The sequence below is a fragment of the Ceratotherium simum genome, chromosome 25 (genome assembly GCF_057802395.1).
Source record: "Ceratotherium simum simum isolate JZ-2026a chromosome 25, ASM5780239v1, whole genome shotgun sequence".
In the NCBI taxonomy this organism is placed as follows: domain Eukaryota; kingdom Metazoa; phylum Chordata; class Mammalia; order Perissodactyla; family Rhinocerotidae; genus Ceratotherium; species Ceratotherium simum.
The window spans coordinates 5,235,219-5,261,487 of record NC_141924.1 but is presented as its reverse complement, the minus strand read 5'-3'; the positions used below and the strand labels follow the sequence as shown (position 1 = coordinate 5,261,487).

The following is a 26,269-nucleotide window of genomic DNA, read 5'->3' as shown; positions in this document are numbered from 1 at the left end:
GATGAATCAGCAGCCTCGGTGGGAAAGGAAGGCCTAATGAGCCCAGCGTCACCGGCGCTGTCTGGTTGGGAGCGGGAAGGGCTCTGGAGGGGCGATCCATCAGGCAGGCACCACCCTCAGCCAGCATCCCCCGCCAGGCTGTGGTAGTTCCCACAGAGAATCCTACTTAAAGGAACAGCCGCCCTTTGCCAACCAGCCTCAGCTGCAGGCAGAACGCAGGAGACGTCCACGCCCACCCTCACCCCTGCGTGCCACGGAGCCTTTCAGCATGCCGGATTCATTCTCACTTGATCTTCATGGGGACTCTTCTTTTCATTACAAATAGTATTTCTTTATGATAAATAAATCTTTATCATAATCTTTCCTACACAAGGAAAAAGCCCACAGGCTTTGGTAGGAAAAACCTGGGTTTCCCCTCCAGCTCTGCCACTTGCTGTGTGACAGCGGGCAAGCAGCTTACCCTCTCTGATCCCCAGGTTCCTCACAGTGAATGCGGACTGACTGAGACCATGGGCGTGAAGAGCCCATACCTGGCACAGAGCAGGATCAACAAAGGTGGGCTTCCTCCCTTCTAGACAGATCCCAGGAAATTTCAAGATTTGCTACAGATCTATTTCTTACAAACTCAAAACATTACATTGTTGCTGGTTTCTTTCTTTCTTCTCCAGAAAATACTTTACCACTGTGACCTGTCCTCGTGCTTTAGTGCTGGCAAGACCTGACCTAATCCCTACCCTTATAGACAGGGAACCCGGGGGTGAGGCCAGCCGGTGTCAGGACCCTTCCTCGCCCTCCCAGGCAGTTCAGTGGCCCTCCCAGGACTGGCCAGGACCCTGACTTGCAGCCCAAGCCCCCTCCTCCTAGGGGTCAGCCCTCAGGCTCTGGAAAACTGAGTCACATGCAGAAAACCCCAGCCTTTGATTATTTTAGCCACATTACTACCAAAGAACCAGGGCTCCAAACTAGCTCCTGCTCTCTGCCCTCTGCCCTCTGCCCTCTGCCCTCTGCCCTCTGCCGGGCTGCTGTGGCGGTCTGTGGCCCACCCCCTCCCAGCCCTGCCTCGCTCCCAGAGGGAGGAAAACAGGAAGGGTCTTATCAGTCAGGGGCCCGGGTCAGCGAGCCTGATTAAGCAAGCTGTCAGCCTCAGGGGGCAGAGGCCAGGAGAGCCTGGGGACTGACAGCCATCTCCCCAGGCCCACAGGCACCAGGGGGAACCAAACACGCTGTCTGCGTCATTCTGCAAGATTGCTTTGAAATGCCTGCTACACTTCTACAGAGGCAACGCCCAGCTCACCAGCACAGATCCCCTGCATAAAACTGAACTCTCCCTGTAAGTTTGCCTTACTGTTAGCTGTCGCTGAGCCCAGAGCCCAGCAGAAGGTCATTTAGACTAAACGCTCAAAGACTGCCCATCCCGACGGCTTCTTGGTCCCGTGGTGGACGCAGAAGTAACTGGCTATGACAAGCAGGGGGTCATGGCTCAAAATCCCACCACCTGCCACAGTGAGGCCCAAGTTCACCATCAGCTTCTCTCCTTGGGGCTAAGCACTGCCCTTCCTCGGGCAATCTCTTCTTATTCTGCTAATGGAAGTAACCTGGTGGCAGCACCTTGGGCCCCTAGACAAGGATGATGACAAGAGCACGGCTACAATTTGTTAAGCATCTGCCGTATCTTGAGCACTGGGCAGAGCTCTCCGTACATTATCTCATACACTCTCACTGGCACGCTATTATTACGGCCCCGTTTCACAGAAGAAGCTGACCCTCAACAGGTTAAAGAACGCACCCAGATTCACAGAACTAGAAGCTGCTAAGTCCTCAGAGCTGTCAGGCCCCGCCCTCAGGCCCCCAGAAAGTGCCGTGCACTATGCTTGGCGACCTGGCGAAATGAAGGAACCATAATCAATACAAACTGCTTAGCAGGCAGCTGGCATGCCCTGCGAGCACAATAAATGGGAGGCGTTCTCGGGTTGGGGGGAGGATGAGGAGTCTGGTTTCAGGAGTGAAGTGCTGGGGAAGGCACAAAATACGCGCCAATTTGCTCTCGAGTATTCCACGTGCACAGCCAGGGCCTGGCCCAGCGGGGCCACACGGGGTCCCATTTCCCTGCTTTACAATGCTGAAAACACATTTTGTTCACAGCTCATCCACCCTGGTTAATGAGTAAAGTCTGCAGGCCCCAAGAGTCTGAAGCAGACTGCCTGCCAGTATCTACTTCTTTTTTTTTTTTTCAAAGACACCATTCTTTTTTTTTATTTTTGAGGAAGACCAGCCCTGAGCTAACATCTATTGCCAATCCTCCTTTTTTTTCCCTTTTTCTCCCCAAAGCCCCAGGAGATAGTTGTGTGTCATAGTTACACATCCTTCCAGTTGCTGTATGTGGGACGCGGCCTCAGCATGGCCGGAGAAGCGGTGCGTCGGTGCGCACCCGGGATCCAAACCGGGCCACCAATAGCGGAGCGCGCACACTTAACCGCTAAGCCACAGGGCCGGCCCCGCCAGTGTCTACTTCTAATTCACCGGGCTCCTGGGGCCCGGCCCTGAAGGCGCCCCATAGAGGCCACACCCAAACACCATCTGAGAGGGACAGCACCAAGCCAATGCTGGTCCCACCACTCATATGATCCCGACCAAACTCCCAGCAGCCACGTGGCCGTCAGAAAGTCCTTCTCACTGCCAGCACTCGACCCAAGCTAGCACCATCTCCACTGGGACACACCAGCCGCCACATCCACTCCTACCCCGACAGGCCACCCTCCACACCACAGCTACAGGATCTTTATGTAAAGATCTTTTCCTCCCCCCCCCCCCCCCCCCCCGTAGAACCTTCCCATGGAATTCAAATTCAAATCGAAAGTTGTTACAAAGTGCGTCTTTATGGCCCCTCCCCTCGCTCCTCCCCAGCCCCCCTGGCCTCCTGCCTGAGGCTGACCTGTGAGCACTCGCCCACCTCAGGGCACCTTTGCACCTGCTCCTCCTCTACCTCCCATTCTCTGCCCCAGGACCCTTGCACAGGCGGCTCCTTCCTGGCATTCCAGTTAAAGTTTAAACGTCACTTCTTCAGAGAGCCTCTCCTGACCCCCCGTTAACTGTGCCCCCAGGATCCTTCCTATCACATCATCTTGTTTTATTGTCACCATAACCCTTATCATCACCGCCTGGTGCTTTCTTATGTTCGCGGTCTGTCCCCTACTGCACGACAGCATCCCAGGTGGAGGGACTTTGTCTTGATGACCATCAGATATCAGTGCCCAGAACACGGCCAGGCACACAACAGGCACTCAGTAAATACTGGCTGAAGTTGGGTTATCCCAACTTCACAGGAAACAGGCCCAGTGAAGCCGGCGACTTGCCCAGGTGCCCACCGCAGGGAAGTGGCCCAACCAGGACTGTCCACCTGAAGGCTGGACGCCCTCACGCAGAGCACAGGGTGTGGATTTGCCACCTTTTTCCAGCCACTGAAGGAAGATCTTCCAAAGCAGCTCCAAATACCACTCGACACACAAGGGCTGAAGCCCGCTCGCTTAGCTCTCCGAGAGCTCAAAGCAATGGCTCCACAGTGGAAACCACCGCGGAGCTGCAGGGGGCAGGTGGGCCCCGCGTGTGCGCTGGGAAGGTGCAGCTGGGAGAGGAAAGGAGCAGGCACCCACACACAGCCGACCTCACCCGTCCTTCTGGAGCACCTGCTGCCCCCAGGCACCTGGCACATGTGAGTTAGGAGACCCAGCGCCCACAAGCTCTGACAGGAACAAGGGGCTTAAAAGTTCCTTGTAAGCTGTAGAATACCACATAGATATTGTCATTAATGTTACTATTTTAGTACCAATGTGACAAACCCCGCAGGAAGAAACGCATACTCTGCCAGGGAACCCCACACACACCTCACCCTAACACAGGTGCAGGCCCTGCTGTGAGGCGGGGAGAGGCATTCAGGACAAAGACCTGCCAGAATGATCGCCAGGAGGGACCGTGGGCGCCACACCGAGGGACACCGATGGGACAGACCACGCAGAACATCTCCACACCCAGGACACTCAACGCATAAAAGCAGGAAGAGAAATCACAAAGGTCAGAGAAAAACTCCCCTCAACAGTCAAACCCCTCATGCCCAAGAGAAGCTGACTGAAACCAGGGAGCACGAGGACCGGGGGAGGGCATCCACAGAGAAGGGGGGGTGCCCGTGACTCATGAAGAGTCCACATCCCAGCAGTTATGAGAGAAAACGCGAACAACTCCACCAGATAAACGGGTAAAACACCAAACGAGTAACCTACCAAAAAGGAGAGACCAGTTAACAAAAGTGCGGGGAAATATTAATCTCAGTAGTAACCAAAAATTCATAGTAAAAGGGCAAGTTATCATTTGTAAGAGGGCAAATTTGCTATTTAAAAAATACCACTTACAAAAACCAGCGAATTTGTATAGGTTAAACATGTATTTACCAAGGATTCAGCCCCTCCTAGGTACTTACCCAAGAGAAATGAAGCATGCGTCTGCACAGACACTGGTACACAAACGTTCACAGAAGCTTTATTCATCACAGCCCCCAAATGGAAACCAGGCGAATGGACACGTGAAACATGATACAGCCATTCAGTGGACTAGTTTTATCACTAGCAATAAAAAGAAACTACGGATCCACATGGCACTACACATAAATCTCAAAATCATCACAGAGCAGAGCAGAAAAATCAGGCACAAAAGCCTGCAAACCATATGATCACATTCCCTTGACATTTCAGAAAAGGCAAAACCACAGCGACAAAAAGCAGACCGGTGGTTGCCCCCAAACACTCTGATTCCTGATTGTGGTGGTGGTTTCGCAGGTGCATACCGCCACCAAAACCCATCAAAGTGTTCACTTTACACGGGTGCAGCGTATTTCGCATAAATTATTCTCCAACAAAGTTGATAAAACAGTTATAATATATTATATATATATATAAAATATGTAAAAGCGAAGCTGGCAAGGGTGTATTGAACTGGGAACTCGCATATATTGCCAGAGAACAAAAATCATTACAACCTTTGTGAAAAGCAAATGAGCATTTTTCCTACTTCTATGAATCTACCTTACAGAAGAGAGATAAAAAATACAAAAATGCACAGAGATGTTTCCTATGTTATTAAATGAGAGCAAACAATATAATAACAACGATTATCATAACAATAAGAAAGAAGGAGAAAAAAGAAAATAATATTCTGCAATTATTGACATGGAATCTAGGTAGATTAAGCTATATGTCCTAAACCAAACCTTCAGCAATCTTTTAAAAGGGTGCCTACGGAGACGACAAGTAGACACACGGAAATGTGTGTGATACAGCAGTTGGTGAAGGAGCAGAACCTCATGCTGCAGACACAACAACTACAGCCACATAAAATACATGCAAAGAGTAGAACAAATACACCAGATGACAGGAGGGCTGAACCTAACAGAGAATATTTTTTCTTTTTCTTTTTATTTTTAATATTATAATAGTAAGATTATACTACTTTTTCCCATGAATATACGCCTTTTAACGCATATCATAAGGCTCATAAAAGAGAGAGAGAGAGTGAAGGGGGAGGGAGAAGGGACTCCTCTCTTCAGTGGGAGGATGGGAGGGAGGGAGAGGGAGACAGACACAGAGACCCCACAGTCCAGTCCAAGAGCTGGGAAGGTCAGGGCTGAGTGAGAATCTGACTCCTGGAGGCGCAGTGCAGTGTGAGGATTTGCAGTCAAACACACCTGACCTCAGGTCCTGACTCTACTCCTCCCTAGCCGGGTGGCCAATTCACTGAACCTCTCCAACTGTCAGTGACTCCACTTGCCAGATGGGTCACCTGCCACCCGCCTGGGAATCAACAGTGAGGACTGGGGGAGAGAGGCCGATATGAAAGTCCTTCATACGCTGTGAAGCTCTGTCCACATGTGGGTTCGTGAGGACCCTCTGCACTGCTGCGTGTCTCTGTTGGCAATGTGGCCTGCTCAGATGAAGTCACTGGATCCCAAACCTTTCAGTGTCCCTGGACCACGCGGTGCAGTAACTGTGTGTGAATAAACACACGAGGGGTAACTGGGCCCTTGTGTGGCCTGTGAAATCAGTGCTGTCTTCCTCCCACAGGTAAACCCTCCTCCCTGCATGCTTTCCCAAGGCCTGCCCAGCAAGAAATCCCCTGGGTCACAAGCCCTGGGAGCTGCCATTCTGCTCAGCAGAGAGCTCCTTAACCTCCAGAACTCTCTCCGTCCCTGCCTTGCTGCCATCTGGCCACCTGGGCAGCAGGTTTTCTGGGCCCCTGAATCCAGTGGATACAGTTATAGGAGAGATGCAGCGTTGCTCGTTTGGGCAGCACCATGGACAGCTCCAGCCTGAGGGCCCGCCTCCCGGCTGGTCTGGGCTTGTAAAGCAGCAGCAGGGATACAGGCCATCTCACTGGGGTGGTTTTATTCTATAAAGTAGCCACAAACACTGAATGAGCAAATACCAAACCACTGCCTCTAGGGGAGATAGAGGGCTGGGTTCCTGCGAGCCTCTGGTCACAACATTTTCATCAACTGATCAACACATAACTTTGTTTTACGTGTGTTTCCGTTTAAAGACACCTTGGTTCATTAACATTGAACTCAAGGCCACCAGCGCTACAATGTGTGCCTGAAGGAAGCTTATCTACACACATATTTTCTCAGTAAGGCCCATGATAACCTCCTCTTGCTTGAGACTACACAGCACTTCAGCAATATGCCTGGGGCCATGTTAAATAGCAAAATCACCAACACAAAGCACAAAAGTGCAAAAGTACATGGCACTAAATAGACCAGCAAAAGGACACTTGTTTACAGTATGAGAGAAAACAGGAAGGCAGAGCGTTGCCCTGTTCCACCTCAGCTGGGAACGGGCCCATTGGGCGACTCAAATGTTTCACCCCTCTGTGCAGGTCCGCAGTTAACCATGAAAGCGCCCTAAGTACTGATTTTAGGGTTACAAAAATATTTAGCAAGTAGGTGAATTTGCAAATACAGAATCCATGAATATTGAAGATGGACTGTATCAGAAAACTGGTATCTGCCAGCTCCAATGGGCTACAGGGACCCAGCTGCCTCCCCTGCCTGGGGCGAGTAAGCTGCTTTCCTAAGCCTCTGTGTTGGCACTCCAGACCTGGAAGAGCCCTGTACAGACTGGCAGCCTCAGTGATGAGTGGAAGCGAGGGCACACAGCTGTATGAGGACTAGAACCCTGCCTCCCACGCCCCAGTGCCGTGCTCTGCGACACTGTGTTGCCACAGATCCTCTGCCACATTCTGCACGACACTGAACAGGTGACATAATAGTGCCAACAGCTCGACAGTACTGGCTGAGAAATGCAGAGTAGGACGACAGCTCACATAGTCCTGCACTCTACAATTTACAAAGCCCTTCCACCTGTCACCTCTTCAGATCCTCATGGCAACTTGATGAGATGGGGATAACCTCAGATTTGCTTAAAACCTCAGTCTTCAGTTTAACGATAAGGCAACTGAGGCTTGAGAATCCAACGGCTCAATGGTATCTGGGGCTCAAACCAAGCCCCTCAAAAGAGAGTTCATATTCTTTCCAGGGCCCCACACACAGGCACCTGCAGCCCCAGGAGTCTTCTGGCTACTTTATAAATGAGGAGACTGAGAGGACCTTCAGGTCACCTGGTAGGCAGCCTGGAAATCAACTCGGGCTTCTTCCAAACCTTGCCACTACACATCTGAGCCCCCACGAATGGCCCTGCCCACGCCCTGACACAGGGGCGTTCACAATGGCCATCCTGAGCTCTGAGGCGTCCTCAGGGTTCCTATGATATCCAGGAAAGACAGCAGACAAGGCGCTCAGTGCACAGGGGCTGTGGGGTCCGCTTCCCAGGAGAGCAACATAATTCCACTATTTTCCACAGAGGTGATTCTTTAAATGTACAGTGAAAAGGAAGGGAACTTCCATACCTTACAAGACTTTTCCTAGTAATGCAATCACAATATGGGGCTGCGGGAAGCCTTTGTCAGACTAGACTTTAACAGTAGACTGGATTCACACTCTTGACCCATTGCCCACTTGGGTAAGTTATTTAACCTCTCAGACCTTAGTTTCCTCATCAATAAAATCGAGAGAACAGCAGCTCCCTCCTGCAGTTGCTATGGAGACTAAATAAGATAATACAAGGTGCTCAGAACAGCACCTGGTCCTTCACACTCAATGAATGAGACTGCTACTGATGTTACTATTAATAACTTGGAATCATTTTCCATTACCCAGACCTTGGAAATAATCAGGAATTGGATTTTAGGAGGCATTCCTTGAAACGCACCCCACTCCTGTTCTAGACCATTAAACTATATAAGTTAAGCAAACTACAGTAACATCCTACTCAAAATAACTTACAGCAATTAAAAATGATGGTTATGTATTATAATACAGAAAACTGTCCAAGAGCTGCTCCCAAAAAAGTACTTTGGAGTAGTAGGCCAAGAGATGTTTTTGAGAGGGCAATTCTATTAGACCTTCAAGAAACAGATAACTCCAATGCTACTTACACATTTAGAGCCTATGAAACTTGCAAATTCTTTTTAACAAGGAAGCATAACATTGATTCCAAAAACCACATACATACACAGAAAATTACAGGCTAATCTCACTCATGGACATCAACATAAAAATCTTAAATACAATATTAAAAAGAATCCACCAATCCATTAAAAAAGGATATGCCCTAAGCAGGATTTAACTCAGGAATACAAGAATGGTCCAATACTAGGAAATTTATTCATATCTTCACTATATATTTATAGTTCAAATGAGAAATAACACATGATCATCTCCACAGATGCTGGGAGAAAATTCAATAGAATTCAATACCCATTCTTGATTTTTAAAAAATTCTCCATAAAATCGGAATAAATGGATACTTCCTTAAACATGACATATATCTCAACTAGAAAAAGTTAGAAACAAATTAAGTATTATCACAATTCACTATTATTAACATAATTCTAAAGGTACTAGACATTGCAATTAGACAACAAAGATAACAGAAATCGTAAAGATAAGGTAAAATCAGTATTACTTGCAGATGATATTATACCTGACCTGGAAAATGCAAAAAAATTAATTAAAAATTATTCAAACAATAGAAGTCATAAGGCACCTGGCTACAAAATCACCAGTACATCCAGAAACTGACAGCTTTGATATAAACCAACACTCCCGGTTAGAAGATATAATGGGGGGAAACATTCTGTTTAGAATTTAAAAAGCACTAGAACTGAAGAGGTTTTCCAAGTTCTTACCTAAGAATATGCAAATCATAGAGGGAGCAACTCTACCTAATTTGATCTATTAATTTAACCTGACCCAATAGAAAATGCCAAGAGAATGTTAAAATGAGAACAGCCATGGACATGCAGAAGGAGTGCTGTGGGGACATGACTCTTACCAGGAGTTAAACACGCTGGCAAGTAAAGCCTCTGGTCACCACCGTCAACCCAAACCATCCACGACCCTCAGTTGTGCAGGCGTAACCCGGGGGGTGGGGCGTGTGGACGCCTCTGCCCTGCCTCGGGGAGGAGGGGGACTTGCGCAAGAGGAGCGAGAAGTGGAGCACAGAGAGGAAAGAGAGCGGGGCCACTCAGGCCTTAGTATGGGGTGTTCCTACTCTTCCTGAGGTGAGGTCTCAACCTGCCCACAGGGCCGGCCCCGTGGCTTAGCGGTTAAGTGCACTCGCTCCGCTGCTGGCGGCCCAGGTTCGGATCCCGGGCGTGCACCGACGCACCGCTTCCCCGGCCATGCTGAGGCCGGGTCCCACACACAGCAACTAGAAGGATGTGCAACTATGACATACAGCTATCTACTGGGGCTTTGGGGAAAACAAAAAGGGGAGGATTGGCAAAAGATGTTAGCTCGGAGCCAGTCTTCCTCAGCAAAAAGAGGAGGATTAGCACGGATGTTAGCTCAGGGCTGATCTTCCTCACAGAAAAAAAAAAAAAAAATCAACCCGCCCACAGACTGTGAGCCAGGGAGTCTCTTTCTGTCTAAGCTACTTGGTTTCTTCTATTGGTTTCTTCATTTGTAACCAAAAGAGCCCTAACAAACACAATACTCAAGACTCACCCAACTGTAAAAAACCAACCAAAAGGCCTCCCCTGACCCCACATCACCCTCCAGCTACCGTCTGACCAGAAGCTGACGCCAACAGACACTGTCAGTCCTCATCTTCTTGGACAGATTTGTTCATTTCTACCATTGCTTTTCTTTTTTTTTCTTTTCTTGCAGAACTCTCTTACTTTCCTTCTGTATCACTTCACTGATTCTACCTTCCAACAAACCCGGAATCCACCCACTTCTCGCGAACCACTCTTCCAGGCGGCCAGGCTGCCGTCTGCTGCCTGGATTACTGTCCCAGCGTCCTAACTGGTCCCCATGCTGAAATCATGTCACTCCCCTGCTCCAAGTCCTCCACGAGGCTCACTTCCTTACCTTCCTGCTCTTTCCTCAAATCCCTACCTTCTCAGGGAGGCCCTCCCCAACCACCCTATTTAAAATGGCAAACCCCACCCTACACCCCTACCCACTTCCTCCTTTATTTTCCCCAGAGCACCAGTCGCTGTATGACATATACATTTTACCTATTTATTTTGTCTGCTTTCAGTCTTTCCCTACTATGGGAGCCAGCAAACTTTTTCTGTAAAGGTCCAGAGAGAAAATACTTGAGGCTCTGAAGACCATATGGTCTTGTCTCAACTGTGAAATCAGCCATAGCAATAAGTAAACACATGGGCGTGGCTACGTTCCAATAAGAGTTTATTTACAAAAACAGGCAGCAGGCAGGAGCTGGCCTGGGGCCACACTTGCCAACACCTGTGACACCTGCCCAACTAGAACTGATCTGTGTATTAACAGGGACGTCTCAGGAGAACGTAAGCTCCATGAAGGTATCCGTATTTTCCCTCTTTGATTGCTTTCGTCACTACGGTGTACTTAGTTCCTGGAATAGTGTTTGGCCTCTAGGAAACAATAAATATTGGTTAACTGAAGGAATAAGTGAAATGAATTGAGCGATTAATGAAAGCAAGGTGGTACTGGAGCATAATTAGACAGACCAATGGGACAGAATAGGACACACAAAAATAGAAATAAAACACACGGTAATTGAGTCTATATAAGGACGGCACTTCAAATCAGTAGGATGCAGATGATTCTTCAACAACTGGTCGAGAGGCAACTGGCTAGCTGAGGAAAAAGAATAAGGTTGGGTCCCTGCTCATGTCAAAGTAAATTCCAAAAAGATCAAAACTTTTAATGTTAAAAGTAAAATCATAAAAAAAATGAAATAAACCATGAGAGAATTTTTTATTCTCTCAGAGAGGGAAAAGGCTTTTTTTAAGTAGAACACAAAAGCTATCAAAGAAAAGAATGATAAATCAAACTACATAAAAAAATTGCTATAGGAAAAAAAAACCCCACACACACCATAAACAAAGGAAAAAACACCATGCTGGAAAAATTATTGGAACTCTTAAATGAGGGTTAATTTCCTTAAAATAATAAGTTTCACACAATGCATAAGAAAATCAAATAGAATGGAAAGCAAAGGGAGATACAAATGGCTTTTAAAAAGGAAAATATGCTCAATTTCACACAATCAGAGAAATGTATATGAAATTACAAAATTCTATTTTTCACCTCTCCGATTTGGAAAAATCAAAACACCTGACAACCCTCCAGGCTGAAGAGGATGTGGAGAGATGGGGCCTTCATATCTGGCAGCAGCAAGGTAAACAGATAAAATCTTCACAGAGCCATTGGGCAACAAAACCCACAAATGCTTATACCCTCTGACTCAGCAATTCCACACCTGAGGGCTTTTTTCCTACAGTCTGACCCTCACATGTGTAAAACTGTGTAATTATTATAGCACTGTTTGCAAAATACTGGAATGGTCCCATCAACAGGGAAGTAACTGAATAAAGTCGAAATCATTCACAGAACGGGATCCCATGTATGAACGGAAGCAGTTCTGTCTGTGCTGAGAAGGAGACATCTCTAGGATAACAGAAATGAAACAGTGAGGAGCAGAACAATATCAGAGGCTTGTAATACTAAAGTGAGTAGTTCAGAACGTGGGCTGGGAGGCTGGCAAGCGCAGAAGCAGAGAAGTGTGGGAGCTGACCGCTCGGGGTCCATCCTGGCTCCCGAGGTTCTGGCCGGGTGACGGGCAATCCCAAACCTCCTGGTGCCCGTCCCCACTTGTAAAATGGTGGTAATAAGGAATCCACCTCTCGGGGCTGTTGGGAGTTTGAATTAGTTGATTGTGAGAAGCCCTCTGCATGGCGCTGGAACCGAGCAGGCACCAGGGGTAGCAAGTATCATTCACAGCATTGCCAGTGTCATCGCAGCCTCTGGTGAGAGGCGACGGGGGAGAAAGGAGACCTGGCTTTCTCACTGTGAATCTTCTCATACTCTTTGACCTATTCAAAAAGTAACAAAAATACTTTTAATAACAATGCAGTTATTTGGAAAAATGCTTATGATAGAAAGTTAAAAAAAAAAAACAAAAAAACAGCAGGCCACAAACGGGTACTGCTTGAATGAAGGAACCTGCTTTTTAAAAAAAGCCTAAGAAGAAAGACTGACAGGAAGCACACCAAATGCCCACAGCGGGTATTGTTAAGAGTGCTGAGGGGCCCGCCTGGTGGCGTAGTGGTTAAGTTTGTGCACTCCGCTTTAGTGGCCCAGGTTTGCGGGTTCGGTTCCCAGGCACAGACCTACACCACTCATTAAGCCACACTGTGGCAGCAACCCACATACAAAATAGAGGAAGATGGGCACAGATGTTAGCTCAGAGCTAATCTTCCTCACAAAAAAAAAAAAAGTGATGAAATTACAACTTCTCCCTGTCTTTCAAATATTTTGTAGTGTATTTATAAATACGTTATGCATTTAAATAACACCAACGGCTGACTGTGCGCCAGGCCCTGTGCTAAACACTCACATCCTCGTCTCACCAGTCTGTGCAGCCAGTGTCATTTATCCAGGGTCACTCAGCTGGCTGGGGCTGGTCCTTGAACCCATTCACTCTCACCTCCTTTAGTCTGCAGCAAACATTTACGCAGCTCCACTGTTAGAGGCTGGTGCTCAGCACTGGTGCTCAGCGCAGAATCTAGCACAGTCCCTGCCCCCAGGAGCTTCGGGGGAATGCAGGATTTATCAACAACACAGATAAGTAGGACAGCTGCCTGAGGAAGGGCCGGGAGGGCAGGCAGTGCACCCTGAGCCTGCGACGGAGGCTGTGCCTGGACGGAGGCTGTGCCTGGTCAGGGGCGTCAGGGAGGCTCCCCTGAGGAGGAGGGGAGAGTCAGCTGAGGGCTCGATGAAAACGATGAGTTAAGCGGACAAACGGGGAGACAGCATTCGGCCCCAGAAGTGAGGATGCGAGTGGGACCAGAGCTGGAGTCAACAGGACCTCTGGGGGCCTCTTCACTGGGTTGGGGGTTTTGTGTTTATCTTCAGAGGACTGGGGACCCTGAGGGTTTGGCGGGGAGGGGGTTGAGATGGAGTCTCTCTGCCGTGGGGAGAATGGATGGGTGGAGGGTTGCACCACGGCCTGTAGATGCCCAATGCCCAGCCCGTCCGGGCCAAGGGCCTCGAGAGGTGCCTCCTGAGAGCGCGCCTGGCAGGGCAGCAGCCTCTGCTCCATCTGGCCCCCTCCCAAAGGTGGGGGGTCAATTGGCCTCTCTGGGGAGAGTCCAGGGCAGCCCTTGGCCCTTGGCCGCTTCCCCAGCCGGCGGCCAGGGCAGAATGAATAGGCTTCTGTGGCCCTTCAATAGGCCTTTCATCAACTCGTGCCTCTCAGTGCTCCTCGCCAGCTGAGGACCCTCCCTTGGGGCACATAAGACAAAGAAGCTGCCCAGGGAGGCCCCGGGCTGCCTTGATGAGGCACTTGGATGGAGAAGTACTGGTCAGACGGTCCCCACGTGAGCAATCCCACAGGCCTGGCCAGTCCTCTGCTCCAGCCTAAGGGAAGCGTGGGGTTTCCATGATGCAAGGTGGCCTGATCAGGACGAGCCCAGCACCCCTGCCTGCTTCAGGAAACAGTCCAGGTTCCTTCACCAGGTGAGCCTGGCCATGCAGACAACCCCCGAAGTCTGCGGTGTGGCCCCCCATACTCCAGCCCCTGCCCTTCCCTGACCAAACGCCCTGTGCACCCTCAGCCCACCACTCCCCTCACCGTCGGGACTCCCCCGGACCACACCCCGGGAGTCCAGGCCCATCCCGACCTGACCTGTGCGAATCAGCTCAGCCTTGCCCTCCCTGGTCCGTCCCCACCACCCCGCCCCACCCCAAGCCTCCCCTGATCCCTTCCACATCTGAGCGCCCACCTGAGCTACTTTACCTCACTTGATCTTCATTTAACTGAAAAGGAAACTGAGGCTTAAGGCCTGAGTCACTCGTCTGATGTGACACTGCTACACGTGGCACAGCCAGACAACAGCCCAGATCTGCCTCCAAGCCACGCTCTCAGCTCTATGCTGCGGCCTTGCCACACTGGTTTCTAATCATTTGTCTCAGGGTCTCTCCCCACCAAGACAAGGCACCTTGCTAGCAGGGTGACCTGGTACCCTGGGCAGGGCCCACAACAGTGGGTCAGCAATTCTTGAACAAATAAATATGTGACGATGACAAACCTCAGGTTTCAGATTGCTCAGAGAACACCACAGAAGCTTTCGAACTCACCCCAAAGCTGCCGTCAGCAAGAACTTTATTCATGATCCCTTATTACATATGTGCAATGTTGTGAAATCCTTAAAGCGCTTTACAACCCTCAGATCACATCTGGGATTTCCCTAATTACCCATTTCACAGTTGAGGAAAGCAAGGCCCTCGATCCGGATTACCCAGCAAGATCATGATGGGGGTTGGGATTGGAATCCAGGTCGGGCTCCATCGGCACCCACTCTGAGAGCCAGGCACTGCGTGAGGCCCCGGTGCAGTGAGGAATAAACCCCGACCCTGACCTCAAGGTCGCTTTCATGGGCTGGGGCTTCCAGCAGAGCAGCCCACAGCCCGCAGTTCCCAAAGCAACCCTCTCGACTCTCCCGAACAGCAGGGCCTGCAAACCTCCCGCAGCCCCGGGGCCACTGGCACACGACGCCAGACGTTTGGCCCCCCACAAACTGCTCCCAGACAGCTTCACTCCAGCCCGAGCAGTTACCAGGCCGAAACAGCAGCTCCACAGTCCCACTCTCGTCTCCTGGAGCGCGTCATCACTGTGGCCTTGTTCAAACTCCTGACTCACTGCTCTGCTCCAACACATAAAAGAGCCCCCAAGACGAGCTGCTGTTCTCGTGAGTAATCTCTCAGGCTTCCTCGAGCACCCACACAGGTGCCCCATCCCAGACAAACGCTGTGACCCGGCCAGCCCAGCCTCACGCCCCCACCCTCCCCAACTGCCTGGCCTTGAGATCACATGGTCACTGCCCCGGTCACTGGCCAGTCAACATTCCACCTCCTGCCGCCTCCACCCCAATGCTACACGGCATGAGGCGGGTCTCAGAATCCCAGAAGCCTAGGCCAGCTGCAGAGACGCTCACAGCTGACCGGCTCCACGCGGCTCACTGGATCAGTGGAGATGCTAAAACCTGGGCAGAGGGACTCGAGCCGTGAGTGCCTCCACTCCTCACTTCTTCACTCTTTGCTCAGAGCCCGGCTAGGAGCTGAGAACCAGGCACACAGCTGCACCAACCCACCCGCCCATGAGCCAAGGGCAAAGGGACCACGTGCCTTGCTCAGCGCTGAGCCCCAGCACCTAGCTCCTGCAGGCTCCCAGGGCAGGCCGTTTACTAAGTGCTTCTGATGCGCCAAGATGCAAAGCTGATGATGCTGCAGGAAATGAGGATTCACAGGCCCCTCTGGGCCCTGGGGAGACACCAACAGGCTTGTTCTACCTTCAGCGTCCTGTAGCATACTGCCTCTGGACACTAGACAAACCCAAACACACCCCACCCCACCCCCAGGTGGCCCCATCTCAGTCTTCCTCCTACCGGGGGCCTCAGTTCTCTTGCTCAATTCCAGCACTCTGCTATGCAGCTTCCTGCTCAGAAACACCCACTCCCACCACGTCTCCTCTTTCACGTCCCTTCCTTACTCTCACTTCTTCTAAGACCTCCTTCACTGAGAAAACCAGGGGCAGGCTCTTCCTCATACACTGGATGGGGCGAAGCCACACAGAAAAGGCACCAAGCACCTCTCCTCAGGGAGATAGGCACGTCTGAGCGTGAGAATGGACAGGCCACAGCCTCGAGCCCAGGAGAACTGTGTCCAAAACCCAAACCGACTGCTCTGGGACCCTGAACGAGTGCCTCAACCTCTCTGAGTCTCATCGTCTTCATCCGCCAACGGGGTTAACACCCCCTTCGTCAGAGGGTTGCGACGGGAAGGGCATAATCCCGGGCACGTAATAACAGGGGGTGGTGGCTGCCCGGCTCCAACCCTCCCCGGGAGGGGACCGGCCTCGCTGGACCTCCAGAGAGGGCTGCTGCTCGCAGAGCCTCTGGATGGAGATGACCTCATCCCTGCACCCGCGGCAGCACCGGCCCAGGCTGATTCTTTGGGGTTTGCTGCAGGGATCGAGAATTCCCGGGAGCTGAGCAACAGCTAATGAGCCCGCTGTGCGGGCAAGCTGCCTCCTCCCTAGCAGGTGGCAAAGTCTCGGGATCACTGAGGCAGCACCAGCACTGCAGACGAACCTCGGATCAGTAGGAAGGACCTGCAGACCTGCTGGGGGGCTCGGCACGTGTGAAACCTACGACCCTACACGTGAAGTCACAGCCCTGAAAGGGGGTGACAGGGTTCCCACTTCCACCTTTTGGGGGGGTGCCTACTTCTGCTTCCTCCCATTTCATTTCTGTCCCTGAACCAAAGCACACAGCGGCACTGACCTCCCTGGGGTGTGGCGCAATGCGCCGCTTTTCACAAGTGGCTTGGTTTAGGTAGTAAAGAGTGTGTTGGGCCGGCCCCGTGGCTTAGCGGTTAAGTGCGCGCGCTCCGCTGCTGGCGGCCTGAGTTCGGATCCCGGGAGCGCACTGACACACTGCTTCTCCGGCCATGCTGAGGCCGCGTCCCACATACAGCAACTAGAAGGATGTGCAGTTATGGCACGCAACTATCTACTGGGGCTTTGGGGGGAAAATAAATAAATAAAAATCTTAAAAAAAAAAAAAAAAAAGAGTGTGGACTGGCGAACACAGGCCACAGGCCACAAACAGCGGTCCAGGTCAACCTTCCTCTCCCCGTTTTACCTACGAGAAAACTGAGAGCCAGAGGGGAAGGGCCTTGCCCACGGTCACTCCCACAGGTCCCTGGGATCTGTCACCTGTCACGGGCAGCCTCTGTGACACTCTCTGACACTCTAGGTCTGGAGGCCCGTCTCTGCCCCAGGTGGAGGCAGAACAGTAATCAGCCCTACTCTGCGAGGAGAATGGAGGCCCAGAGCGCTGCAGTGATTTCCCCAAAGTGGCACAGCATTCAGGGAAAATTAATTTCTGAAACTTCTCTGCTCCCATCCCCACTCTGCCGAGGCAGTGTCCTCTGTGAGAAATGGCCCCCTCAAGAGCCACCTCCCCAAGAAATGATGACCCTCTTCACTCAACAGATACCTACCCATCGATCCATCACCCACACTACCCCCAGGGCCCCTTCCCTGGACCACTCTCATGGAGCTGTGCTCCCTCATCGGTCCACCCTGAGCTGGCACAGGGGACGCAGAGCCAGTGCTGAAGGCCCTGGAGGGGAGCCCAGGGGGTGAGGGAGAGGAAGTCACACAGGAGGCTGTGCAGTGTCATAGGACTGATGGCAGAAATCGGAGTAGGTGCCATCAAGAACAAAGGGAGGGGGCAGCCTATTCCATCAAGGGGTCAGGAAAGGGCCACGAGGGGCCCTGGAGCTGAGAACTGAGAGGTGAGGCCCCCCGACAGACAGGGCGAGGAGGGCAAATCCAGCAGAGGGAGCAGCAGTGTGGAGGAGCCCCCAAAAAAGAGTCAGATGGCTGGGGCTCAGGTGTCAGCAGGGCCAGGTCACAAAAGATCTTGGACTCTGAGTTACAGGCCTCAGCAGTTTTTAAGGGTGTAAGCAGCAGAGTATGACACAGTCGGGAGTGCAGCTGTGGGGGACAGAGCACTAGCTGTGGTGACTGGCGTAGTCCAGCCCAGACGTGACACAGGTGAGATGAGAGCTGGCTCAGGTACAGGACAGACTCAACCACGGCTGGATGCGGGGGTGAGGGAGGGCTAACCCTTGACTTGCAGTTTGGGCATCTGGGTGCTGGAGAGACGGGGTGCAGGAGCCGCGGGCACAGGGCGAGGCAGAGCCCGGTCTCGGCCAGGCTGAGCTGCAGGGACCTGGGACATGTTCAGGGGGAGACGGATGTCCGAGGACAGTGGTCGGCAGTGGGGGCCTGGGGCTCCAGGGAGTGCGTGGGCTGGTCCGTGATGGGTGTGGGCAGGATACAGGGGGCAGCAGGAACGGTCACCCTCCACCACCTGCCACATCTCCCCAGGAAGCTCACAGCTCCTGGGAGGCAGGGCCAATTCAGCCTGATTCAGCTGGGCACCCCAGGTGCTCAGTAACTATGACCTGCGGGAATGAGGCAAGGGTGACGAGAAATTCCTAAAACCGCACACTTAGAGAGGTGCCGAAACGGCGGTGGAGGTGAGAAATTGAGTGGCACAAGGGTCCCGTGTGGTGGTGGTGCTGGAAAGGTGCCTATAGAGCAATGTTTCAGAAAGAACAGAAGGCAGAAGCCCAGGCCTGCCTCACTCAAGGTCCGCGTGTCCCTCCGCGTCTCCAGCCCCCTCCACAAAGGGGACGGGAGCCGCCCTGCACTGCGCTCAGCACTGCTGTGCACGTGGCAGAGCAAGCACTTTGGGAAAGTCGGGCTTTTCCTAATTATCCAGATAATCCATCCTTCTCAGAAAGAGTGGTCTGTATTCTGCTTGTCTCACTTTCTCTGACATAAGTATTGTCCCAAGTATAAAAAGTGTTTTTCAAGATTCAAAGCACATCCACAAGTAAAGGATTTTTACATTAAAGATAAACACTTAAGATAGCACCTCCATCTACAGACAAAATATGCAAAATTAAGCCACCCTCCTTTTCACTTTGCCAACAGAAATTTCTCAAGTATTCACTGGTCATTCAAGGGGGGCAGAAACATATATCCTTTAAAAAACCCAGGCTAGAGGCTAGCTGGGTGTCTGTCTTGAATCCTGTCAGACACACGATTCCATTTTTAAAAGGATGTGGTCCCTCCTAAAGTGACCTGTTGCTTCTCCTGCCCAGCCTGACTGTGCAAAGGGTCCTCCCTGAGCTGGGCAGCCTCACCTCGGCCCCCACCCCTGGAGCTCAAAGGAGCCCCAGACGCTCCGACTCCTTGTCTGCAGGTCCACCAGCAACACTGCAGCTCAGCACCATCCCAGCTCCCCGCTGCGGCCCACTGGGCCCTGGGAGGGACGTCCTTGAGCTTCTCTCCCCTCCACACGCAAATAGGGAAACCCACTAATGGGCCTCAATCTCCTGACCTGTACGGGGGCCATAGGTGGGAGGGTCCCATCAGGCATTCTGGCTCTTGTGATCCACCTCTGTCAGGGTCCTCTCTGAGCCTCAACTACCTATCTGCACAGCGACAGGGTTAGGCTCGTTGCATTCTGGATCCTTCTTGTCCATCCAGCTCCCCCAGGATGGCCTGTGACCCAGAGGACATTCTGTTGCCTGGGCCAAAACCAGAGACTGGGAGCAAGTTGCTGGGGTCATCCCGACCCCAGGAGGGGCAAGCTCATCAAGCAGAGGAAGCCCAGAGTCAGGTCTGCTCCCACAAGAACACCTGTCCCAAAGCCACGTGGCACATAAGAAACACGGCAAGGACTGGACTCGAGGGCTGCAGACCACACCCAGTGCTTTCTCCTCATCCACTGGAGCCTCTGGTGGGAAGAGCCAGGACCAGGGCTTGCCGCTGCACCCAGAGGCCCTCGGCACAGGCAGCCTGGCACCCGAGCTGACCCGGAGGCCAGTGTCTGCTGTCTCCGAGGCCCAGGCAGGCTGGGGCAGCCTAGAGTTGGAAGTGAAAGGAGCGACAAAGAGTAGAAGGGAGGAGCGGCAGCCAGGACCATGGGTGGGAATGTAGGTGCAGGCGGGGAGCCGGCCCGGCCCGTGCTCACTCCGCAACCAGGCCTCCCTGTCCTCAGCTGCGGAGCAAACGGCCCCGGCTTCCCTCCCTCATGGGGCAAGCCTCAAGTCCCAGGGCGAGGCCCAAGGGTGAGACGATAAGACTGGAGAATCACAGACCAGCAGGGCGTCTGCCCTCAGGTCTCATCTGAGGCTGGATCCTCTCTCTCTGCGACTTGCATACCTGTGTGCTGGGAAGCTCATCATCGCCTTTTTCCTGTGCTGTTCTAACTGTTCAAAAAGTTCTCCTTGAGGGTGGTAAACAGCTGTCTGCCGTCTGCCACGTCCAAGTAGGGTCCCAGCCCTGCCCTGGGGGGCCAGACCACAGCCTCTAAGAAATGGCCTCCCAGGCTGCTAGGTTCTAGCCTAAAGAAATCATCCAAATGCACAAATCAAGAGGTCTGTTGCAAGCTATTTATAACAGGGAAAAACTGGATCCAAGCTAAGTTTCCCACAAGACAAGACCAATTAAGTAAATTATGGCACATACTCTCGACCATCTTGTAGTCATTTAAATAAGGTTTAGAGTTTGAACAACACGGAAAATGTTTTAGGAATTTTAAGTGAGAAAGCATGATTAAGAAACTTTATGTAGGGCCGGCCCCGTGGCTTAGTGGTTAAGTGCACACGCTCCGCTACTGGCGGCCCGGGTTCGGATCCCGGGCGCGCACCGACGCACCGCTTCTCCGGCCATGCTGAGGCCGCGTCCCACACACAGCAACTAGAAGGATGTGCAATTATGACATACAACTAGCTACTGGGGCTGTGGAGAAAAAAAAAAGAAGGAGGATTGGCAATAGATGTTAGCTCAGAGCCGGTCTTTCTCAGCAAAAAGAGGAGGATTAGCATGGATGTTAGCTCAGGGCTGATCTTCCTCCCAAAAAAAAAAAAAAAAGAAGAAGAAACTTTATGTATAGAAAATCAAGTATGCTTTAAAAAGGCTTTAAAAAGATTAGAAAGCAAGACTTTGCAAAGTTAATAGTATGTCTCCGGGTGATTGGAACTATGAGTAATTTTTTCCCATTCTCTTATATTTTCCAGTTTCTATAATGTGCATGTAACATTTTTTAACTGGAAAAAATTTTGTTTGGGGATTTTGAAGCCGTTTTTTTAACAAGCATCCTGCTGGGGGCTTCTGTTCAGCGGCTTCTCGGCTTAGCTGGTATTCACGAGCCTGCCCAGCTCCGGGAAGGAGGCGAGTATAACAAGGATGGCAAGCACTGTAGCCAGGGGGACACGACCGTCCGAGGCCACAGAGCAGGGCAGAGCAGGCACTCACATCCAGGCTGCGGGGGGAGGGCAGGTGCCAACACAGCTGATTACCCTCTCCCTTTGCAGAGAGGTCCCTGCAGCTGTGACCCTTGGTCTCTGCAAAGTGTGAGGTCCAAGGTCCTCAGGTTTCTCTGAAAGGTCGCAGAGTGCCTGCCTCAGGAGAGAATCACACCAGCAGCCTCCCGGGCTGCTCTAGCCCCAGAAACGGAGAGAGGCCGGAACCCACAGGCCTTAAAAATAGGCCCAGGAACCGAAAGAGGCACTGCTACCACTCCAACGGTCACACTTCCTCCCCACCCCTCCACTGGCCCAGAACCACCTCTGCCTGCCTTAGGGTTGGAGGGCCCGGGGACCCAAGGGACACAGGGAAACTGTCCCTAGTGCCTGACAGCAGTCTGAACTTCAGAGCGAGAATCTAACCCTAACTCCACATGTGGGCACCAGGCCAGATGCTCCGTGTCCTCGATCATAACAACGGCATACAGGGTCAACTCCGTGCCAGGGCTTGTGCCGGGCCTGTACCTGCCGCGTCTCATTTAGCCCTCAAGCCACCCCGTGAGGCTATGCCTGCCACTTCTCATACAATTCTCACAACCCTATAGACTTTGGCGTTTCCACTTTACAGAGGAAGACACGGAGGCCCCAGAGGGTGGCAAGCTTGGGTCTCACAGTCTTCCCTTCCACCCACATCTCCCACTAAAAATCCCCACCCCACCACTTACGCCCAGCTACACTGCACCTAGCAAAACAAAGGGCCAAGCCAACAATGCACAGCCCTCTTCCCAATCCAGAAGGTGGCATCAGGTGCCAGGCACGTGTAGGTGTTCAGCATGGAGGAGAGGCTCACGGGAAGGCATTTCCCCTTCGTTCCTTCTGGCTCATTCCATGAATTCTCTGAGGGTGGCTATTTGCACCTGACAGGCCTCAGCTGGAACCCCACGGATCCCAGTTCTGCCACCTCCCAGCTACGTGACCTGGGATGAGTCACCTTCCTCTCTGAAGCTTGGTTTTCTTATCTGCAAAATGGGGTAACAACAGAACCGACCTCTCTGGGAGGCAGATCTACAGCACTGCTGCAGGTACGGGGCGGCTGGCACCCGGCAGACGGGCAGTGTCCTCTGTGCTCATGGCCTCTCCAGTGCAGCCATCCCACAAGTCAAACACCCACAAAGCTCCCTCAGGCCAGGCCAAGGAAGTGCCGAATCCTCAGCAGGGTAGTCAGGGCCCCAAACCACCGCTCTAGCCTCATCTCCCATAGCTTCCCTGCAAGCTGTGTTAGCCTCTCCTCCTCCGCCCAGGCAAGTCCTGCCAGGCCACAGCCCCTCTTAAAGGCCACGAACGGCACAAACGCCCTGGTCAGCCATGGTGGCTCCCTTCTCTGTGCCCCCTCACAACTTCATACCTCAATGTGGGCCCTTTGTCAATCCATGCCCTGCAAGGTGCTGTGCACACCTGTGATGAGTGGGCCACCAGTCCCGTGGACAGGTGTGGGAGGGCTCCACTTCTGCCAGGAGCTTGGGCTCAAACAGCCAGAAGGCCAGGGGCATGTCACTGCACCTCCAAACCTGCATTTCCTCATCAAGACAAAGAGAAGAGGATCATAACAGCCACCTCATAGGATTATTTCGAGGATAAAAGGAAATAGTGCATGTAAGAGACTCCAGTCAGAGAGAGAACTCCCCAGGCCAGCTGGGGGTCGGGGCGGACAGCCCAGGCATAAATAGCTCTAAAAATGCTCTGCCCAGGCCAGCCCACAGACAACCAGCATGAGGTGGGCCCCTCCCCTCACAGCGCCTCTCCACCACCCACACCGGGTCCTGGAGTCAGGTCGTGTCCACACAGCCTGACTGAATGTCAGATGTGCTGCCCCTGTTGAAAGGGAGCCTGCCCGCACAGCATGCTTGGGCTGACAACCAGGCCCATGAGAAGGCCCAATTCCAGAAGCAAGTGTCAGGCCATGTCCACCGTCCGTCCAGATGTCTGCACCACATGACATCTGGGCACTGGACCTGATGCTTCCCATCTCAGAGAGTCTGGAGGCACAGAGAAGCTCTTCCAACCAGCCAGCTTGGTTCATCTGCTACCTGGAATCACAAGCAGTTTCCCGTGGCTAAAGCACCAAAGTCCTGCTCGGAGCGGCCACAGCCCCAGCTGCTTCTAGGAAGGTTTTTACTTTGGGTAAGTCACCTGTGCACCTGGCTTCTCTACCCTGGCTCAACCGTGCCCTCCTACAAGGCAGGGATCAAGGCTGATGCCTCCACCTGGCATGGAGCAAGTGCTCAAAAAAAATGCTTCTACCGCAGAGGCTGCAGTAGACGAGATTCAAAGGTCTGGATCTACAAGGTGGCTTTGATCACGAGAGCCAAGCGACGATCCCTAAGCGGGGGGCCAGACACTTTCTTCCTGTCTCTCTTAGACAGACACTGTGCCTCAGAAATGACAACAGCTTGTCCAGGGTCAAGCGTCTCTACCAGAGGCTCCCTTACACCTTCAAAACCACCTCAGAGGACACGGCATGGTTCTGAATGACCTAAGCTTTAGTGAAACAGCAACAACAAAAATCTGGGAGGTTTAAATGAATTCATAAATGTAACAGGTTGTCACGGCTGTAAAGTGGAGACGAGAGGGTTACACAGTCCACCAGGTGTATAAGTGCTTTGGGCCGGCGTTCTGGGTTCATGTCTGGGTGCCTGGGCCAGCCACTCGGGCTTAACTCTCCTTTGGGCATTAAGTCACTATTAAGCTTGCCCTCTCTGAACATCACATTTCTCAACTGAAAAATGAAAAAAAGGGGCAACGTGAGCCCTTCTAAGAGGTTAAGATTCCACTCTCCTCGGCCATCCACACCGTGCATTTCCCAGCCCAGAAATTAATCTCTCATTCGTTTGCTGAATGTTTACTTGGCACTAAGGAGACAGACTGGGCAGCGCCCTCGAGGGGCTCATTGCTGACTGGGGAGACAGCCACACAGACCATTACAATGCCACAATCATCCAGACCATCCAGCAGACACGTGCCAGATACAAAGAGAGCGCAGGCAGCGGAACAGGGCATGGAGGGAGGGTTCCCGAGGTGGCAGCCTTGGAGCTGAGGCTTGAAGGGACCTGTAGGTGTTTGCAGGGCAGGTGGGGAGGGGGGTGGCTCTCCAGGCGGAGAAAACAGCAGGCATAAAAGCACAGAGGATCAGAGCACTACAGGGACTGAGTTCAGAGAGGGCAGCGGGGGAAGACGGGGAGACATTGTGTATGCGGGAGGGCTGGAGGCCAGGAGAGGAGACAGTGACAGTGACCACCAGCCTCTGCTCCCTGCCTACTCTGGGCCAGTTCTTCTCACCAGATGCAACGCAGTAGCCGCAGCAAGTCCAGGCTGGGGACATTTGAAGGGGGGGGGGGAGGGACGGGGCAGGATCTGGGGTGAGATTGACCAAGAGTCAATCCCAGCTGCGCCACTTCCTCACTGGCTGTCCCTGGGCAATTCTCTTGCCTCTCTGAACCTCAGGCTCCTCGTCAGTGAAATGGAGATGCTATTCCTATTGGCAAAGTCAGTATCAAATTGACAGAGCACGCCTAAAGCACCTGGCACAGAGTAAGTGCTCAGTAAACGCCAGGTGCTAGGACAAATGACTGTTGTTCTTAGGGGACGGCCCTGCAGGCTGCTTGGGGCAGGGACTATCTCACAAGGGAGAGAAGGTGCTCAGAGGTCAGACGACAGTAGGAGCGTGTTGACAGGGGAGGCGGGAGGGGCTGCCTGGAGCTGCTGAGCAAACAGGGCTGAGGGGCCTGCACCAGATGGTCCCTCAGAACCCTCCCATTTCAGACACCCTGTGCCAGGTGGCAGGTGGGCATGCAGCCTGGCACACAGTAGGTGCTCAGTGACAGTTTGCTGAATGAATTAGTGAGGATCCTTCAATTCCCGCTCAAAACTAAGTCGTGACACCTTTTCAGAAAAGAGACCAGGGAAACCTATGTCCTCATCCATCCCCACCTCGTAGGCACCCCCACCCTCACATCCACTCCCGCCCGTGCCATGAGGAGACTTCATTCCTGGGCAGGCTGGGCTGGGACCTATTCTCCAGGGGGAAACGTCTCATGCTAACCAAGCCTGCCTCCTACAAAAAGGAGGATTCATATGTATTTCCTCTCCTCGCCCCAGCCTCCAGGGTGTGGCCTGCTGAGGGGCCTGGGTCCTGGGGCTGCCACGTCCATGCTGCCATGTGACTGCAGGGGGGCTCTTTGGGACTCAGTTTCCCCAACGGTGAATGAAGGGGAGACTGGTAGACTCTCCAAGGCTGCCCCTCCCTTCTCCACAATGCTGCCACCCCCTCAGACATGCCCAGCCCAGACTGGGGATGAGGGTGGGGTGGGGGATGGCTGACAATGTGGTATGAAGTCATTCCCGCATGAAGAAGGGAGGGGTCTTTTCATGGAGAAAATGACAAACCCGACACTACAGGGGAGGGGGCTCCTCCTGCTTCCGTCTGGGCACGATCCAGCAGGAAGGATTACCTCACACTCAGCCAAGCCCGGAGACCCCACCCACACCTGCAGTCCCAGGCTTTCAAACAATACAAGGCACCCCCACACCACCGGCAGACCTGTGACTTAGGGCCTCCTCAGAGCAGAATCACACCCAGAGAGGCAGCAGGCCCTGCCCCCTCCGCGAAGTGGCTGGGTTCAGGGGGCCACCGCCCAACAGGTCCTGCTTAGAGCTAATGGACAAGCGGCGGGTGCAGAGGTGCGGGAAGACAAAGGCTTCAGGAAGCCAGAGACACGGCCCTCCCTG

The 26,269-nt window shown here is 52.5% G+C and overlaps 1 protein-coding gene across 2 annotated transcripts in view; it reads right to left on the bottom strand.

Annotated features, from left to right (window-relative positions):
* KIAA0930 (KIAA0930 ortholog) overlaps positions 1–26,269 on the bottom strand; it is a 41,791-nt gene that overhangs the window by 14,572 nt on the left and 950 nt on the right. The window lies entirely within an intron of this gene.